Below are 17,376 nucleotides of genomic sequence, written 5' to 3'. Positions count from 1 at the left end.
CTGATATCTAGGGTTGACTGGTTTTCTTAAGTTCCCAACCCAGTACCTTTTTCGCTGTGGTTGTAAGCATGTGTGTGTGTGTGTGTGTGTGTGTGTGTGTGTGTGTGTGTGTGTGTGTGTGTGTGTGCGTGCGTGCATGCGTGTGTGTGTGTATAAAAATGAGAAACAGTTTTTCTGCCAAACGTGTTATATTAAAGCAATAATGCTGAAGTTTTTCGTTTATTATTAAGGATTTTTTCAAGTTTCTTTATTAGTCCTTTATATTTGCTTTAGTACACCCCATCCCTCCTACAATACATTAGGCTGATTTTTCGAGACCTTCACAATCACATTTTCGAGCATACACATGCGCACGCGAAAAAGCGTACGTGTTTTTCATACATACATGCATGCATGCATATATATATATATATATATATATATATATATATATATATATATTTATATTATAAGGTTTTTAAACTTTTAAATTTTCATATTCAAAAGAGACAGAGACTTCAAATTCGATATATCGATTTATTCACCACTCTATGTTAACATTTCTGTGCCAAACTTATCCAGTGACTGGTCCATTGGATTTAGACATTTGCCAAATGTCTAAATCCAATGGACCAGTCACTGGATAAGTTTGGCACAGAAATGTTAACATAGAGTGGTGAATAAATCGATATATCGAATTTGAAGTCTCTTTCTCTTTTGAATATGAAAATTTAAAAGTTTAAAAACCTTATAATATAAATATAAACTGTGAGAACGACCCTTAAGGAATCTAGTTAATGATCTCCTAAGGTAAGCTCTTATGCTATATTGGTAACGGTTGCTACATCCTCTGGGAAAATTATTATAATATATATATATATATATATATATTCTTTTACTTGTTTCAGTCATACTGGAATACTACTTTAATAGAACAAATCGACCCCAGGACTTATTCTTTGTAAGCCCGGTACTTATTCTATCGGTCTATTTTTCCGAACCGCTAAGTTACGGGCTCGGCCCGAGGCTATAATAGATGTCACTTGCACAAGGTACCAAGCAGTGGAACTCAACCCGAAACCATGTGGTTGGGAAGCAAGCTTCTTACCACACAGCCACGCCTATATATATTGTCTATATGAATATATATATATATATTGTCTATATGAATATATATATATATATATATATATATATATATATATATATATATATATATATATATATATATATATATATATATATATATAGATAGATAGATAGATAGATAGATAGATAGATAGATAGATAAAACTTACTTGGAAATGGATGCGTGGCGCTCGATCATATAATAATATAAATAATATAAATATATATGCATATATGTACATACCTACATATATATGTATATACACATGCATATATGGGTACAGGACGTCAAAAAACCGTGAATAACAGGAAAAACGAGAACAGCAAAAACAAAAACGTGGAAAACGAACGTTTTTTTCGAACAACCAAAGAAACAAATTGGGAAACGAGACAGGCAGCATAATAGACAGTCCCTTCCTCAGTTGTCCCCTGTTTTATCTACTCTGCGTTTCGAAGGTAGGGACAAGACGCGCCTTCGTTAAAACAATCGTTCCTGCGAAGCAAATTAAATAAAATTTGGGATTTGCAGAGGATTAAAGCGGTAGCAAAAACAGGACAGTAAGAACAAAGCATTAAAGACAAACGGTAAGGGCTATTAAGCCATAACAAGGTGAAGTGGGGAACGCTGGAAAAAACGAGCTTTGACAGGAGACAGGCAAAAATGTGTGTTGTCTCTTGTAAGGCAAGGAGAAGTAAGACAGATAGCCGCTGGTCACACGTGAGAGTCAAGGAGGAAGAGTGAGGGAGAGAGATTGAGAGAAACAGAACGGTGAAGGGGAGGAGAAGAACCAGAGAAAGTGTGGGAGAGAAAAACAGAAAGAAAGAATATAGAGGGAGAATAGAGATAGTGATAGGATAGTTATAGTGTCACATATATATGTTTTTAAGGGGCTAGCTTTGAGAGTTGCATTTCCTCGCGTCGGTAAAAATGTGTTTATTATGGTAGTTTGACCTTAGAGTCCCTCATAGCGTGAGGCATCTTGTATAGTAATGCCCTTATATAAATATATATATATATATATATATATATATATATATATATATATATATATATATATATATATATATATATATATATATATATATATATATATATATATATACATATACATATATATATATGTGTGTGTTTTGTAAGATTCTTGATGTGAAATTGTGTGTTGAAACAGATATTGTTGTATTTGGGGATGGTCATGTTGCCAGTTTAGTCAATAAAAACACACACACTATATATTTGGTGTTAATTTGCTTCAGTTTTATTTTATTTTTTTACATTAATCGTATTTCGGCCAGAGTTCTTTCGTCACACTTCTGTGACCTCATCAGTGGTCCTTTGCTTTCTTCTTTCTTAAAGAAAGAATAGAAAAAAATAAGTAGGTATAAACACATGAATAAAATAAATAAAAACAAATTAAACGAACGTGTATAAACAGGGTTACAGATAATACAGGCACTCCCCCCCCCCCATACACGCACTTACTAAACATAGACACACATAGGGGTAGACGCATGCGCAAATAAAGACACATACAATAGGAATACAAAATACAAAATGGTTGATCGTTAGTAAGGAAAGACACACAAATAAGAAAGAAGAAAGCAAAGGACCACTGATGAGGTCATAGAAGTGTGACGAAAGAACTCTGGCCGAAATAGGATTAATGTAAAAACTAAAATAAAGCTGAAGCAAATTAACACCAAATATATAGTGTGTGTTTTTATCGGCTAAACTGGCAACATGACCATCCCTAAATACAACAATATATATATATATATATATATATATGTGTGTCTGTGTGTGTGTATATACACACATCTATATATGTATATGTATATATATATATATATATATATATATATATATATATATATATATATATATACATATATATATATATACATCTATATATATACATATATGTGTCTGTATATATATATATATATATATATATATATATATATATATATATATATAATCAGTTGAATAAAGTTACAACATGGTCTGGTTTTCACGTTTTTTTTATTGTATTAAAAAAACATTTACAATATTGAAGTGTGCTAAACATTAAAAATATATTTTGCAATGTTCATTAAGTTCAATTTGTGCTTTCAGACGTTCGTAGTAACCGTCAGACTTCAAACTGTATTTAACTGACAGCATGCTGATTGGTCAAAACTATTTCGAAAATTCAGCAAGGTATAAAAAGTAAGAAGTCAGTCATTTTACTACAGTTGTCAAGAACTCAATTGTCAGTTAAATACATTTTGAAATCTGATGATTACTACGAATGTATGAAAGCGCTAACTGAACTTTGTGAACGTTACAAAATATTATTTTAATGTTTAACGCACTTCAACTTTGTAAATTTTTATAAAAATACAATACTATAAAACGTAAAAACCAGACCATGTTGTAACTTTATTCAACTGATATAGTATTCTATACACATTTACACAAATTCGGAATATATATGTGTGTGTGTGTGTGTGTGTGTACTGACATATATATACACATATATATACACGGACACATTTATTATATATATATATATATATATATATATATATATATATATATATATATATATATATATATATGCAAAGATATATATACGTACACATACATACATACATACATACAGACATACATACAGACATACATACATACATACTTACATACATACATACATACATACAGACAGATAGATAGATAGATAGATAGATACAGGCATATTTATACAGAGACTAGCAGTACAGTCCGGCTTTGCCCGGGATTAAGTTGGGATTATTAAGCTAATCAAGTTCTTTATTTCAAACCAAACTAAGTAACATGACGTCAAATTTGGGCAGAATCAGTGTTGCAACTGGGGCGCATGGGTTGGGAGTTTGATCAGCAGAGGTGATCAGGTTACATATGCCATCCCTTTGAAAACACCACCGCCATCATCTAACCCCTCTTTGCCCATGGATTAGGAACCCTTCCAGCAAGGAAAATAGAATGACCAAAAGGGCTCCCGATTCTCTGTGTCAGAAGCGGTTCTGTTCAGATCACAATAAAATCTTAAGTATATATATATATATATATATATATATATATATATATATATATATATATATATATATATGAGAACACGGATGTTACGTAAGTAAAACGTTAATGTTCGAAACTGCAGCAGTCCATAAATAATTCTTTATTCTGTATATTTCTCATTTTGTCCTGTTCTGACGTTTTGCGAAATTTTTCTGGAGAACATTATTTTTCTTTGTGGTTGGGTCGTTGATGACCTCTTTCTAGCATATCGGATGTCCACCTAGTGGTCATCCTTTATACACGTGTAATACAATTTTTTCTGAATTTTCAGATTTTTTATATGCTAGGCCACTTGATTTTAAATTGAATTAATATTCAATTTATCATCCTATCTCTCTCTCTCTCTCTCTCTCTCTCTCTCTCTCTCTCTCTCTCTTGTATATATATATATATATATATATATATATATATATATATATATATGAGCAACACACACATACACACACGCACGTATGTACACCAATTGCATACATATTTTTTGTACGCATACATGTTCGGATGTGTGTGTGTATGTTGCCCGTATATCAACAAAACACATACACACATCTTGCGTTACATATATATACGGATAAATGATTTAAAATAAATATATTTTGGAAATGGCGATTTACGGTACAATACCTAGAAACATGAAAATCAGACTACATGGGTTTGTTTACATCAATTCGGCAGTTTCCATAAAAAGTGTTGGGAAAGAGATAGAGAGAGCGCGCTCTGCCTCTCTATCTCTCTCCCTCCCTTACACACATGCCAGTTATCTCTCTTTCTTTCTTTCTCTCTCTCCCTGTCTCACACACACAGCAACAATAAACACACACACATACTGCTCTCTCACACTAACAAAAGAACTTCACATACACACCACACTTTCTGTCTGGCATACTCACTATAAAAAGAAAGCGTGTATTTCTTTTTGGCAACATGTGTTTTGTGTGTAATGTTGGTGTGTGTGTGTGAGAAAGAAAGAAAGAGAGATAACTGGCATGTGTGTGTAAGGGAGGGAGAGATATATAGAGAGAAGGTATTTTTTCTTTTTGCTTGTTGCTTTGCTGCCTACCACACAGACGCTGGCAAACAAAATAGATCTCTCCTTCACCCTCCCTCTCACAAACATACAATTTCTCTCTCTCTCTTTCTCTCTCTCTCTCTCTCTCTCTCTCTCTCTCTCTTCGCCATGTCAACAAACTTCAAAATTCGTAAAAGTTTATCGATTTTTACAGCTATACGCGGGTGCCTCTGAGAGAATAAAATTGGCCAAAATGCATATAAGGTTATAACACATCACCTCCTAAAATTGGAGCGACATGCGTGCTAATTTGTGGACATGCATAGACCACATTCACGTACACACACACACAAACATCCTTTCTTTTATATATACACAGATATACAGATACAGATATGTGCAATATTACAGCTTCTATAAAATGTTTGTTTGTTTGTGTGTGTGTGTGTCTATAAGAAAAAAAGAGATGACAAAGGAATAAACGATTATCTTATGAACTTCGTTTATTCCTTTGTCATTTCTTTTTTTTTTAATTCCTGTCTGTACTCGACTAATACTTCATTCAGAAACATGCGTGTATTGAGTTCTCCACCAGGTTATTAGTATCGTGATGCCTAAGCGAAATATATGTTTATTTTTTTACCGAACTGCTAAGTTACGAGGACGTAAACACACCAACACCGGTTATCCAGCGGTTGTGGGACACACACACAAATATGATACACTCAAGCACACACAGATATTCTTTTATTCTTCTGCTTGTCTTAGTCCCCGCCTTAAAGGGTTTTAGTCGAAGAAATGAACCCTATGATTTATTCTTTGTAAGCCTAGTACTTATTCTATCGGTGTATCTTGCCGAACCGCTAGTTTACGGGGACGTAAACACACAAACAACGGTTGTCAAACAAGATGAGAGGCAAACACAGACACAAAGATATACACACACACGCACACACACACACACATACACACACACACACATACACACACACACACACATATATATATATATATATATATATATAGATAGATAGATATATACATACATACATACATACATACATACATACATACATACACACATATGTATGTATACGACGGGATTCTTTCAGTTTCCATCTACCAAATTCACTCACAAGGCTGTGGTCGGCCCGTGGCTATAGTAGAAGACATTTGACCAAGGTACCACGCAGTGGGATTGGATCCAGAACCCTGTGGCTGGCAAGCAAGCTTCTTATCACATAGTCACGCCTGCGCCTACACAGCCGCGCATTATATATATATATATATATAGGTTATCGACAAGGGAACAGGAAATACGTAATCAACTTCATTAGCTTCCAACTGTTTCTACTCAACTAAGCAGTACACTCAATGCCGAGTGTTTCTATAACTTCTTTAGAGCCGAATGTTTTGTAACTTCTACGAAACATTAAAGACAAAGTGTGTGTTTATTTTGAGAAGCATTTAAGCATATAGAAATCATTGCATTCAGAACCATATATGTGAATAAAGAATGTGGTACAGTTTGAAGGTGATGAACCACTCCAGAAAATATGCAGATTTAGATTAACATAATGTATTTACGTAGGTGCATAATAAATATATATATAACTATTCATGCACACACACAAATACATCCAAGTATATGCCAATGCACATTTATAGACGTACATGTCAGCAAATATACAAATGAGATAACTGAGGATATGTACGACCATAAAAACCCAGATAAAACATAAGCTTGTGGAGACAAATAGATTAATATATATTACTAAAATACAATCCAGAGTAAAAGTATTAAATTCTTGAGAAATTGTTACTTTCTATTTTCGATGCGACGACTATATGCAGTCAAGCCGATAATTTAGGCATATAAACACATTTATATATTATAGACACCCACAAACGTAGACATACTGAGAAGCATATGCAGACAGAACACACCCACAGGGTATGTGTGTGTGTGTGTGTGTGTGTGTGTGTAAATAGATAGATAGATAGATAGATAGATAGATAGATAGATAGATAGATAGATAGATAATGCATATAATTACATATACATATACGCAAGTTGAGGTAAAAAGTTATTCCATATTACAATTATTGGATTAATGGTTCAAAGAAAATACTCCCCAAAAGTGTTTGTTCATCAAAATATATCCCATAATATTCTATTGTCTGTTGTCATCGTTGTGTCAGAAGCTCAATTTGACAACTACATACCTATATCATTTGGCTAGTTTAGAAGCAAAAAAATCTCCCTGCACCAGTTTTTCAATCTCATCCGCATTACTGAACCGCCATCCAAGCAGGAAATGAGCTATGGTTGGAAAAGTTAGTTTTCTGATGGTGCAAGCTCAGGACTGTAAGGAGAGTGAAGCAGCACTTCCAGCCCTTCAAGTTCCTCAACCGCTTGGTCATGTTGGCAGTGTGAGCTGGGGCATTATCATGTTGTAGGAGTGCGTGTTCAATGCCGAGTAGTGAGTGTTCTAAGCATCATATACTCGTGGCGTTGAGCATAAAGGTTAGCGTTCACAACTTGATTACCTGGGACAAGTACAACACCTTTTCGAAATACCACCAAACACAGAACACAGTCTTCTGTTCAAACCGCCTTTGTTTGACAACAGGTTCTGAAGCCTGGTCGGAATGAAGCCACTGATTTCTCTTATTATGACTACGAAGATAGATCCATTTTTCATCTTCAGTAACAATTCGACGCCAGAAACGGGCATCTCGAGGATTTGCCAGCAGTTGTTTACAAATATTGGCAAATGTTCACACGTCGTTGAGCCTGATCATGACAGTCTGAAAGATGGTACACAACCGGTGTTTTCTTTGTCGACATTTATCCACTTGAATTGTCAAACAACTTATGAACAACTTTGATACAAGATATCTTGCAAAATCCCTGTGAACATTTTCACCTGGTGAATTATCAAACATCAAAGCAGACCACGATGTTTTCCAGTCTTTCTTTAGTGTGGATGCTTTCATCTTATCTCATATTTTAGAAATGAATCAAAGAACATCTCTCATGTTAAATTCTTCAATAATTGTCGGTATAGATTTGCCAGCTATCACCACACCTCATACGTTCCATGAAAAGTGGGGAAAATTTAGACTTTAGAATAGCGCTTCTCAATGAGGGTGCATGAAAAATTCTTGCGATGAAATGTCATTTTTCTCATTTCTGTTAATTGAGAAAAATTGCTCAGCGTAGACTACAAAGTTCACGCACAGCGTGCGCATTGGCACGCAAGTACGTACATATTGACCACAATTATAGTTGTTTTTTGAGCATGCAGCCCCGCATGGATCAATAATAATATTGCAGGCTTGCGTAGGTGTCTCATGGATTCGTAACGTACACGCGAAATATCTCGCGCGTACGTTAAGCGCGCACCTCTATATAGTCTAGCTGAGCCGCTGCGCTGATCATTGCTGTCTGACTTTACCATCAAGTTAGCATTCAGCGATTATTCACTAGAAATTTACGTCATATCAACAAACTCTTCGTATCACGCTTTTATTGGTAAGTGTTTTGTTGATACTTTATGCATTTTAGTTGTTCACTTATGATCCTTATTGTCATATTTTCTCTTCAAATTAAATTTATTAACATCAAAGGCCAAGAAAATGCGATGGGTTAAGGGTTGTGATTGATCAGAGAATAGGCAATCCAGTTAAAGCTTTCACCTGCATTTTCAGGATCTCATTCATTTACACATCCTTTTATTTGTCGACAGACTTAATACCTTCACAATGGAGGACGTCTTCCAGCAACCTGCATGTTTTCAAATAGAGCTCTGCCAGGCCCTTGTTGATGAACGTTTCATCCAAATTGCCGAAGGAAACTGGATACAAGCATGGTTACAGTGTAAGAACAAATATCCGACTCTATACGAAACTGCTGAGCCATTCGTTATAAGCTTCCCAACACCAAACCTTGCCGAAAGAGGCTTTTCGTTGGTTCTGCATTCTTATAATAAACGCGACTGCGTTTGAGTTACCTCCAGCCACGTTTTACCAAACTGGTGACAGAAAAGCAACCTCAAGGGTCGCATTAACATTTTTATTCTTGTACACTTTTTGCATTGTATACATTTTTTAAATTCTTAAGTAAAATTATTCTAACAGTTTCTGCGCTTCGTTCAAAAATCTTTAAAAAATGAATGTTTCCAAGCATGCAAAAAGTCTGAACTTAAATTATTGTTGTTACATTTTTGCTGGCTGGTTAATGCATTAAATATAAACTACTTATGACATTTCAATAGTAATTATAAAATCGTGCAATTTTCGGCTGTAACAAGGGGTGCATGAGGCTCTGAAATCGATTTTAGGGGCGCACAACAAAAAATGGTTGAGAAGCGCTGCTTCAGAGAGTGCAGTATTCTTTGGTCTTCGGATAAGATAAATGTGTACAATTGGGCGGTATATACACTGTGCAAACAATTTTCTTACATATGATTTAAACTTTGATTAAGAAAAATGTTTGCAAACTGTTCTAGGTCTGCAGAAGTGCAGTGTACTCTGGTTCCCATCACAAACATTTAAAAAAACTATCCTAGCATGCCAGTTGTAACTCAGCCATTTATATTTGCACAGTGTCTTACTGGGTAAACTTTAATAGATTTCAAAGCCTTGTAGCATTTACTTTTCCCTATTACCAACGGCTTTGTGCAAATCTACGACTCAAATAAATAAATAAATAAATGATTCATTCTCGAGTCATGCCAGGCTCATGAGAGCCGGTTTCAATGGCGTATATAATCCCCACCTGAATGGGACGCCGGTCAGTCGCAGGATTACTCATTTTTGCTAGCTGAGTGGACTGAGGCAACGTGAAAATGAAATGTTTTGCTGAAGAACACAACGCGTCTGCCGGTCCAGGAATCGAAATCACAATCTTACGATCATTAGTCCAACACTTTAACCACCAAGCCACGCGCCTCCACAAATTTGCGACTTAGGGTCCTTTTATTCTTTTGATACAGAATCTTAAACACAACAAAATCTTTTTTTAGCAACAATAAAGCAGTCAGTTACAAGAAAATTGTTGGAAAAATGCTCTAGCCTTTTCTTTCGTTGGGATGCAAAAATGAACACCAAGATACAATTTTTTGTTCAGTCACTTGGATCAATTTCCACAGAATTTGAGAGACGTTAGTGATGAACAGGGAGAAAATTTCCGCCAAGATATACAGGTAATAGAGAAGAAATATCCAGGAGATATTTCCATAGAAATATAACCTAATTAATATTTCGGCTGCATCTTGGGGCTCCAAGGGTTTCACTGTTTATTTTTGTTTGCAAGTTGTTGCATAGCATTCTCCTCTTCTTGTATTGCAAAGTGTGGTATGATGTAGTTTTCATGAGTCAAAGAGAGGCTGCACTTCATGTCGATATTACTGTCTTCTTCAATTCTTCAGGAAACATACGCAGGCATAGTTAATGCTTCTCAAAATAAATACACACTTTATCTTTGTAAGAAGGGAGTATACTATTCTCGGGTCACTCTATCTTTCGCACAGGTCAAAAGAGATAAACATCCCTCTGGTGAACATCGATTAATGTTACATAGCCTGAAAAAATGAATCCACGCAGATGATCTACCCCATGTCCACAGATACTACAGACTACACTATAATATCCCAGGAATACGGACTGTGATCTTAAGAGACATGTGATTTATGGAAACGCGCGTAGCGACGCGTGAAATGTTTATAAGTTCCATTCAAGGATTATTGCTATTATAACTATAATTATCCCACATTATATCGGTACAGCTCGATGCAAACCCAAAACACTGGTTCACCAGTCTACATCATTAGACTGTAGCCGGTATAATGGAATAGGAGCTTTATTTCCATATTCAAAATGTTTCCTGTAAACAAATCTGAGAGGTATATATGCATGTATGTATGTATGTATACCTACATATATATATATGTATACATTCATATACACACTCATTCACATATACATAAACCGCAGAAGCTAGTTCTCTGTCTAGCTACAAAAACTAACATATTGCGACTACTACAAACATATTCATTTCAAAAATCCTGTTACGTGGATGAAACCGCTTATGTGATGTGAGTTTAAAAGATTTGATGTATTTAAATGAAATATTCCACCTGTTTTGTATCTTTAATTTATCTTAAAAGAATACAATAATTCCCGTAATGTTTTTGCGCATTTTCACCTAATTTTTGTTTATACAACAACACCGGTACAGAAATAGCTAACCAGTTTTTTAAAATAAAATCTTTCCTTCTAACCACAAAATGTCTTAACATCTTCAACAACTACACAATAAAATTATCATATTCTACAACACTAAACCTTACAGATAACATCGACAAATTAATATACCTAAAAATTAGCAATTACTTTTAACAAAACCCTTGTACTGAACGTGATCAACTTTTTTTTCTCTCTCTCACTCTCTTTCTCTCCTCTCTCTCACTCTCTTTCTCTCCTCTCTCTCACTCTCTTTCTCTCTTCTCTCTCACTCTCTTTCCTTATAGAGGTAACACCACTAACCAAAATGTAGATGGAAATCTTAACGATCAACTACTGGAAGAATATCCTATCGATACTAACTTGAACGGAGAGGATAAACTCTTAAACATCCAACTATTTTATAAACAATGAAACCGCTGATTCCAACCGTAATAACGAAAATCGTACTAAGAAAGACAATGCCGCACTTTCCCATATTAATAAATCTCTAATTTCAAATTGGCAGGCAAACAGTCGAGTGAAATCTTACATATGCTCTAATTCTAAAAATATACACGCCAATAGAAGCAGTAAACACACAAGAACAAAATAATATAATTTGCGGCAAGAAAAATTCCACTACTCTAAAACCCTGGAATTCTCAACCAGGGACTGATACATCTGAACCTGTAAAAAAAGCCACTGGCAATTACTTTCAATGTAAGTGCATATCACGCAAATATATGAATACTAGCAGAAATATCCAGCGTTGCTCGGGTTAAAGAGAATAATGAAATTTAAAAACGCCGTCTAGATTACTCAGGTCTCAACTGCTAGTAGTTGAGATACCAACTTTCTACATTAATAACTCTCCAGCCCATGCCTGCCTGGAACATAGACGTTAAATGAAATGTTAAAAGAAAGTTTTTAACTCATATATGTATATAAAGTAAATGCAAGTAATACAAAAACACGTTTTGTGTAGCTTATTTCGTAATCAAAAAACAGGTACAGATTATAAACAATGAAAGGCCGATTTTGGTGATTCATTTGATAGAGGTAGTAGAGAATCAATCCAACGATAAATTTGACCTTGGATCTTGAAAGTTTGCATCAATCCAGTCTCAGTTAAATCTCAAATGATGTCATCTGTAGTGCAGCATTGCATTGTCTAATTTTGTTTTGGAAGTGCTTGGAATCTTAGTCAGTTGATGACAACAGTTTCTTCAATGGCTCTTGAGGTTGGGGGATTGCAGGGAGTTTAACCTTTCCACCACTTCAGCACAGTGCAGATATCTCTCCAGGCCACTTCCTTGCTTTACAATGTATGCACTTGGTTGCCATTGCACCAATAGAAACTCTAGTGTCATTTGCATAATGAACTGCTGGATCATAATTGAAAGCTGATTCATAGAAGTTGCTTCTCTGAGCTGTTGCAACTGTTATTCGTTCTGCAATGGAGATCCTATTCCTTGCCAGCCGTCCATACTTCTGTTCATCACTTTGAGATGCTCTGGCTTTTGTAGTGCACAGTCAGTTCGTTTCTTTGTATGCTTCCCTTTCTGCAACTGTCTCTCTTTCCCTGGACAGTGACATTTTTTTAGCTGATCTTGACATTGTAGACAAATTTGACATTTTCCTTCTAGGCATGGTTATATGCGTATACAGAAATACACAAATGTCGATATTACTGTCTTCTTCAATTCTTCAGGAAACATACGCAGGCATAGTTCTTTTTTTTTTGTATACTGAGTGTTTTATGGTATACCAAAGAGCCAGTGTCGAAGGAACCTGAAAAAAGCCGTCAACAACAGAAAAACACAAAACCGTTGCCAACGTAAATAAGAAATTCTTAAGGAAATTAACTGAGTGTACGGATTTAAGTGAAATTTTTGAAGTTACTTGTGTCAGTAAATTATGAACTTACTTTTATCAGTAATTCTGTCAAAAAAAAAAAAGTCAACACGTTGCAAAAGTAAATAAGAAATTTGTAGGCAAATTTAACAAAGTCTATAGATTGAAGTGAAATTTATAAAGTTACATCTGTCAGTAAATTATGTATGAAATTACTTTCATCAGTAATTGTGAACTTCTATCTGACAGTAATTTGTCGCAATTGAAAACTTACAGTGAAAACAATAGTGATTGAACTTAAAGTGAAAACAATAGCGTCTTAAAATGAAAGTGAAAACAACAGAGAATGAGTGAGATATAGAGAGAGGGAGAGAGAGAGAGAGAGAGAGAGAGAGAGAGAGAGAGAGAGAGAGAAAGAGAGAGAGAGAGAGAGCTAGTTAGACAAATAAGATAGATAGATAGATAGATAGATAGATAGATAGATAGATAAGATATAGACAGACATACAGATAGATAGATAAGATATAGACAGACATACAGATAGATAGATAGATAGATAAATAGATAGATATAGAAATAGAGATGGATAGAGCGATATAGATAGCGAGATAGAGATGGATAGAGAGAAATAGATGTCAGTGACGCTAGAAAACCGTAAGTAAATAGTTTTAAAAACTTTCAAAGACGTGAATCTAATATAAAAAGCAATTTTTTTAAATGACCAATGGATGTAAGGCAGACAATCAATTTCTGAAAGTTACATCGCATAGAGTTACCTCCCTTCTCCACGTAACCCAGGAACCGGTATTTTCTGCCACCATGGGGCCCGTTACTCCTTATGTGAAAAATTGTAAGAGTCTAAAACCATCCCTGGAGCATAAGTAATGTATGTTCTCACTTTGGAGAAAATCAGTTGGAAAACACGGCCGTTATGATCTTTTACACACACACACATACAGCACGGGATTTATATTATAGATAATGCAGTAACGCTATATGACAATAAATCTTACATCGATTCTACATCTAAGACGTATAAGTGCCGCTATATCATGTTTAGACATACTTTTGATAACAAAATTATGTATGACAAATTCGCAAGCCAAAGATATATCGGATCTAAAATCTAAATGTATTAGTATCGGATTGCAATAGTCCGTCATCACAACAACTCTCGCATATTGATTAGTGAATGACCAATATGTACTGCCTTGTTACATCGTGACTTCTAAGAAATGTTTGCGGTATGCTTTCTGATGGGTAATACATGGACGTAACTGACTGATATCCACTATTTAATGAGAGATAGCATTAGTTACTGTCAGGCAAGTTATCAGGGGCTGTAAAATTAGAGGAATAACATCATTAGCACTTGGCGTTGATTCAATATATTTCTAAACGAGTAGACAGAATTCATACCAAAATACAAAAGCAATCAATGACGTAATTTATATCAACTTTGATAATCCTTGCTTTGACTTAGAGGAGTCAGGATGTACTTTCACTAGTATGTTAGAACATTAGAGCCTCACAAAACAAAATAACACGATAGATGTGTTATCTTTAACTTGCTTTATCTTTTTTTATCTTTTATTTGCTTTAGACACTAGACTGCGGCTATGCTGGAGCATCGCCTTGAAGGTCTTTAGTTGAACAAATCAACCCCAGTACTTATGTTTTTCTTTTTGTTTTTAAGTCTGGTACTTATATTAATCGGTATTTTTTGCCGAAACGCTAAGTAATGGAGACGTAAACAAATTAATGCCCGTTGTTAAGAGGTGGTGATGGCAAACACACACACGTGCGCGCACGAACGCACATACGACGGGCTTCCACACAGTTTCTGTCTATCAAATTCACTCGCAAGACGGTGCTCGACCCAGGGTTAGTGCAGAGAGACTGAAACCACATTTTTGCAGAGCAAGCTTCTTAACCACAATCGCACAGCCATATCTGTGCCTTATGTTTTCGATATTTATTTTCAATTCCAAGTAAAGAGAATGGTACCTGACGAAGCTGTAGTCATAGGTGCTAGGGCTTAACCATACAAATGATGTCATTAATAATAAATAACCATAGATTTTTCCACTTTAGCGACACCAGTCCCCATACAAAACCCTCAAAAGGGAATAGTATGCGGATTGGTGTCCCTATGACAGAGAAAAGGGAAAAAATACCACTTCTGAAAATGTACGTTCGTATGTATGTATCTATGTGTGTGCGTGTGTTTATCTCTGTGTGTATGTGTGTTTGCGTGTGTATGTGTGTGTATGAATGTATATAGAAATAAAGATTGAAAGAAAAATTTCATTGTCCCTAGTTCAAATTCCTTCTTTCAACGCATGACTGAACAATGACCTTAGAATGACCATTTGCAAATAAAGGCGCGCAAACACACACACACACACACACACACACACACACACACACACACACACACACACACACAGAGTTGCGTTTGTCTAATTCCGGTATGAGTGCATTTTACGTTGCACTGGTACCTGTAAAGGACATGCCTGTATGTATAGATGACCGCGACTTTACTTAGCTTGACGCGTCTTCTGAAGTAGAGCAAATCGCCATGACTTCAGGTCCTTTTTCATTTCTTCAGTGAGGCTACGTCTTCACTTCGTCCCACGTCTACCCCTTCCACAGGTTCCCTCCACAATTAGAGCTCGGCACTCACCCATACGCGTCATATGACCAAACCAGCGTAGTCTTCTCTCTTGCACATAGAAACAGATGCAGCTTACACTGAATTTTCCTCTTAAATCATTTGCACTCTGTCGTACGTGTACACTAACATTACCCTAGGTTCATTTCTTTCAAGCCTTCGCAAGTTCTCTGTAGTCATAGCCCGCGTTTCACTGCCAGTAGTTTCATGAAAATGAAACCAATAATAATGGGGAGTGTACAAAAAATTAACCAATCTTGATTTATAATCATGTCCTACTGTCATAGATAGTGAAGCGGCATGCTGGGATCTAGACCTAGCCATGTTCTTTCTGGCAAAATCAGCCATATGTCAAAATTAAAATGTCTCCGAATCCTACTCGTAACCACGACACCATTATCAACCAGGGAAAGGCAAACTGTTTGGACGCTATCATTATTTTTAAAATTCAATGTTTTACACCACTCATGACTATGGTAAGCATCTTATAAAAAAAGTGATTTCTGTACAGTTCATCAAAGGGTGCAGTTTATTGCTTTTACTGTACTTTAATGTCAAGCCAACCTGACAGGTTTTCCAACAAGGAAGGCTTTAACGATTGAGAAAAAAAAAAAAAAAAGCAGAGGAGAAAATGAAAACACATGAACAAAGTCAAGGCCACAGAGATTCTGTGTTGAAGTTCAATCTTTTATGAAAGGAATATTCTCATGTTAACAAGTTGGAAAAACAAGAAATACTGGACTGAAGTATTACACCGTGTTGTGGTTGTGACAATATTTCAGGCCGTGAGAGGTCTGGCATTCAGAAATAGTGAAGAGATAATAGTCTCTAAACACAATGGGAATTTTCTAGGAATTACGGAACTTATGGCACAATTTGATCCATTTCTAATGGGTCACTTGAAAACATTTGGCAATCCTGGAAGTGATAAGCAGTAATCTACCATCTACGAAGAAATTGTTCTATTAATGACAAATATGTCAAGAATTATATTGTTACAGAACTTAAAACTGCCAAGTACTTCACTGTTTCTGTAGACTCAGCACTAGACCAGGCTCATGTTGACCAACTGACGGTTATTGTGCGTTATGCTATTTCTGATAAGCCAATAGAAAGGTTGTTACCTTTCCTGCAAACTGGCTCTCACAAAGAGGAAGTACTGGCTACATCTCTCTTAGAATTTTTTTTAAAAAAAGGGTATAAATTTTGAAGACTGCAGGGGACAGTCCTATGATAACGCCAGTGATATGTTCTGTCACTGCACAAGAATACAAGCCAGACTCAAGGAAAAGAATCTGGCTGCAGTTTTCATTCCTTGTGCTGCTCATTCGTAGAATTTTGTTGGACAAGCTGCTGCTTGTTGAAGCTGTTAGCTATTTTGGTTTCATAAAAATGTTACACACCTCTTTGTTT

General features: G+C 35.5%; 1 protein-coding gene across 10 annotated transcripts in view; it reads left to right on the top strand.

Moving 5' to 3' along the window:
• The window catches only part of LOC106871811 (frizzled-5), a 123,486-nt gene that overhangs the window by 44,537 nt on the left and 61,573 nt on the right, over nucleotides 1-17,376 (top strand). The window contains exon 2 of one of the 10 annotated variants that reach the window (XM_089356666.1): nucleotides 11,741-12,155. The exons of 8 other annotated variants lie outside the window; for them this stretch is intronic. The gene's annotated coding sequence lies outside the window, so the exon portion shown is untranslated. Of the gene's footprint in view, nucleotides 1-8,956; nucleotides 9,339-11,740; nucleotides 12,156-17,376 lie in introns of those variants that run through there. One more of the 10 variants, XM_089356672.1, reaches the window with a different exon arrangement.

Source organism: Octopus bimaculoides, chromosome 8, assembly GCF_046866305.1.
Source record: "Octopus bimaculoides isolate indiv1 chromosome 8, ASM4686630v1, whole genome shotgun sequence".
In the NCBI taxonomy this organism is placed as follows: Eukaryota; Metazoa; Mollusca; class Cephalopoda; order Octopoda; family Octopodidae; genus Octopus; species Octopus bimaculoides.
Note: the sequence above shows the minus strand (reverse complement) of the source record. Positions and strands in the feature narration are given on the sequence as shown.